The sequence below is a fragment of the Salvelinus sp. IW2-2015 genome, linkage group LG33, assembly GCF_002910315.2.
Source record: "Salvelinus sp. IW2-2015 linkage group LG33, ASM291031v2, whole genome shotgun sequence".
Classification (NCBI taxonomy): Eukaryota; Metazoa; Chordata; class Actinopteri; order Salmoniformes; family Salmonidae; genus Salvelinus; species Salvelinus sp. IW2-2015.
Genome location: NC_036872.1, coordinates 30281490 through 30285879, shown reverse-complemented (window position 1 = coordinate 30285879; position 4390 = coordinate 30281490).

Below are 4390 nucleotides of genomic sequence, written 5' to 3'. Positions count from 1 at the left end.
ACTTTTTTTGTTGTCTACTTTATACCTGAGTTTGTTACTGCTATGATTAAAGTGGAACTGACAGCGTTTTAGCTACATGAAATCCTATTATAATCTGTTCATATACATCTCCAGGAAGAATGACACCTTTCGTGAAATCCAAATGGCAGTTATAGTCTTGTCCCATCACTGCAACTCCCAACTTCGGAGAGGTGAAGGTCGAGAGCCAAACGTCCTCCGAAACACGACCCTGCCAAGCCACACAGCTTTTTGACACACTGCTCGCTTAACCCGGAAGCCGGCCGCCACAAGGAGTCGATAGAGTGCGATGGGACAAAGACATCCCAGCCGGCCAAATCTTCCCCTTACCCGGACGACGCTGGGCCAATTGTGCGCCGCCTCATGGGTCTCACGGTCTCGGGCGGCTGCAACACAGCCCGGGATCGAACCCAGATCTGTAGTGACTCCTCTAGCACCAATCAGTGCCTTAGACCGCTGCGCCACCGGGAGGCATATGACACCTTTTTTTTCTTCTTTTTTACATTTTCTGACAAACAAGCACTTAGATATGGTCATTTTCATAAATGTCTAGAATGTTTGGGAATGATATATAGTAAGGCTTTTGTGAAAATTCTATAGCAATACAGAGTGGGAAAGCGGCCATGTATATGGACAAGTAATAGACACTGCAGTAAATAAAACCATCCGTCTTGTCGTTGTCTACACAGACCGGTGTGCCATAGCCAATCAGAGCTACAGTAGGCCTATATGCAAATAAGCCATTTGCCACATGGGCCTGTCATCATTCACTTTGAACTGGACTGTGTGTTTACAGGCAGAAGCAACAGCGCAACATTAGATTAGAATGCATNAAGCCATTTGCCACATGGGCCTGTCATCATTCACTTTGAACTGGACTGTGTGTTTACAGGCAGAAGCAACAGCGCAACATTAGATTAGAATGCATTTGCCAAAAGCAACTAAATACACCTGAATGAATTTCTGCAAATATGTAAATACCACGGGAGTCCATTTAAATTTGGGAACTTCACAGTCCTATTGATCAAACAACCATGAAAAGGTAGGCTCTTCTTCCGTTACGCACATCAACAACAACAAGATCAACAGCTAATGCTAGCCAGAATGAGATAAGCTAAAAATCTAACGAGGGAACATTCAGTGAACCTTTCAAACTTTTTTAAACTAGTTGGCTGTCAAAATTGCACGAAACGATGGGGAATAGTAGCTTGCTCATCCTGCATGCTTGTCCCAACCCATGTTTTGACAACAGAATGGGAACATGCCTGCCTGCCCGCCCATTCGATCGATGCCAAATACATTTGATTGACAACTAAGAGATATGCTAATTGTGGATAACAGTCGTTCAAGTTCAGCATAGCTAGCTAGCAAAGTGATTCACATTTCTTGTCATCTAAACAAATGATACCTTGTCTCTCTAGCTGTAGCCACCAAAACACGATTTGAGTGGAGTCGGTCACTCACCCCCTCCTCTAATGACATGACATCCTCCCAGCTGCTAGGTAGATAATATTAGGCTCTGTGTTTTTAGCTTGCTAAATAAATAGCTAGCTACATGAATAGATACGCTAGCCCAGGGGTGTCAAACTTAATCACCGGACGAACCATATTGAAAAAAACAACGAATTTGCGAGCCAGATATAGCCTATTTGTTTTTACAAAAAAACGTGCAACTCCGATGCAAACTGGCTTTTGTTTTATTAGAAGAAAATTTCCCTTTTATAATTTACATTTATAGGATGCTGTATATAGCATTTTAACATATTAAAACAAAAGAGAGAAATAGTATTTGTCCAGCCTTTGTTGCTGTGCTTGCATATGTGCACAATATTCTGTGACCCTAATAAAGAAGTATTTAACAACTCCAAATAACAAAAATATGGCTATAGATTGTTGTTACATTTTAACTTGAAATGTGTTTTTAAAAATGTTTGCAGCTTGGATCACCTGTGTGGGTGAATGCAGCATTGCTGTATGGTGCACTCAAAATGTATTGTAATGACCCTTGGTTTATAAGCGCGGAAATCGACTCTGCYGCACGAGCATGCTTTTGCGGCACAGTCGATAGCGCGCCAGACTTCGGGCTAGAAGGTCGAGGGTTCGAGACCTGCTCCCTGCTGTTTCATTACAGTATGGTACTTGAGTCAGCCTAAGATACTTCTCAAATGTTGCTGTAATAGCCCTTCATGTTTCTTCTTTGCATGGTGTTTTATTACAGGTTTAGTTTTTGGTTATTCATTGTCAAGCTTTAAAAACCTCTTAACCTTTACAGCCCCGGCGTTCCGCTAGCGGAACTCCTCCCACATTCCACTGAAAAGGCAGAGCGCGAAATTCAAAACATATTTTTTAGAAATATTTAACTTTCACACATTAACAAGTCCAATACAGCAAATGAAAGATACACATCTTGTGAATCCAGTCAACATGTCCGATTTTTTAAATGTTTTACAGCGAAAACACCACATATATTTATGTTAGCTCACCACCAAATACAAAAAAGGACAGACATTTTTCACAGCACAGGTAGCATGCACGAAACCAACCAAACTAACCAAGAACCAACCAAACTAACCAAGAAACAACGTCATCAGATGACAGTCCTATAACATGTTACACAATAAATCTATGTTTTGTTGGAAAATGTGCATATTTGAGGTATAAATCAGTTCTACATTGCTGCTACCATCACAGCTACCGTCAGAAATAGCACCGAAGCAGCCAGAGTAATTATAAAGACCAACGTGAAATACCTAAATACTCATCATAAAACATTTCTGAAAAATCGATGGTGTACAGCAAATTAAAGACAAACATCTTGTGAATCCAGCCAATATTTCCGATTTTTTAAGTGTTTTACAGCGAAAACACAATATAGCATTATATTAGCTTACTACAATAGCCTACCACACAACGCATTCATTCAACAAGGCACGTTAGCGATAGCAATAGGCACGTTAGCGTTAGCGAATAAACCAGCAAAAGATATAATTTTCACTAACCTTCATAAACCTTCCTCAGATGACAGTCCTATAACATCAGGTTATACATACACTTATGTTTTGTTCGAAAATGTGCATATTTAGAGCTGAAATCAGTGGTTATCCATTATGCTAACGTAGCATCTTTTTCCCAGAATGTGCGGATATTTCTATTAGACTCTCACCTATTCTGACCAAATAGCTATTCATAAACATTACAAAAAAATACATGTTGTATAAGAAACGATAGATTCATTAGTTCTAATGCAATCGCAGTGTTAGAATTCTAAAAATATCTTCATTAAGGCTTACGTTATGGCGAGAGATGCCCAAAACCTGGGTGCAAAACTACTAGTACACAGTTCGACAGATATATGAATAGCATCACAAAATGGGTCCTACTTTTGGTGATCTTCCATCAGAATGTTGTACAAGGGGTCCTTTGTCCAGAACCGTCTTTGTTGTATTTAGAACGTCGTTTTTCCCTCTTGAATTAGCAAGCACACTGGCCAAGTGGCGCGAAGCTATCCTTCCTGAACATATGCAGACAAAGCAACACGCCTAACGTCCCGAAAAAATTTCAATAATCTAATAAAAATATATTGAAAAAACATACTTTACGATGATATTGTGACATGTATCAAATAAAATCAAAGCCGGAGATAGTATTCGCCTATACGACAGCTTTTCAGAAGGCAATTACAGGTCCCTCCACGCGCCTTCCAGAAAACCGAAAATGGGGGACACGTCATTCCAAGAGGATTCATCCATCTCAGTCCAAGATAATCACCTCATTTCTCCTCTCACTTCCTCTTGACATTCTAGGAAGGTGTATGACGTGCAAGTATATTCATACGTATCATGCCCATTTATAGGCAGGCCCTTGAACACAGCATCGATTTCAGACTTTCCACTTCCTGGTCAGAAAGTGTGCTGCCAAATGAGTTCTCTTTTATCACAGACAAAATTCAAACGGTTTTAGAAACTAGAGAGTGTTTTCTATCCAATAGTAATAAAATATGCATATTTACGAGCAAGAATTGAGTACGAGGCCGTTTAAATTGGGCACGAATTTCCCCCAAAGTGAAAACAGCGCCCTCTTCCTTTAAGGATCGGACCCTTTTTTTCAATTTTCGTCTAAAATGCACAACAAAATCTAACTGCCTCTAGCTCAGGACCTGAAACAAGGATATGCATATTCTTGATACCATTTGAAAGAAACACTTTGAAGTTTGTTTTAAATGTCAAATTAATATAGAGAATATAACACATTAGATCTGGTAAAATATGATCTCAACCCGAAAAACTCAACTCTTTTTGTATTTTTTTGTACAATCTTTGAAATGTAAGAGAAAAGCCATAATGTATTATAATGTACAAATCTGCCTCAGTTC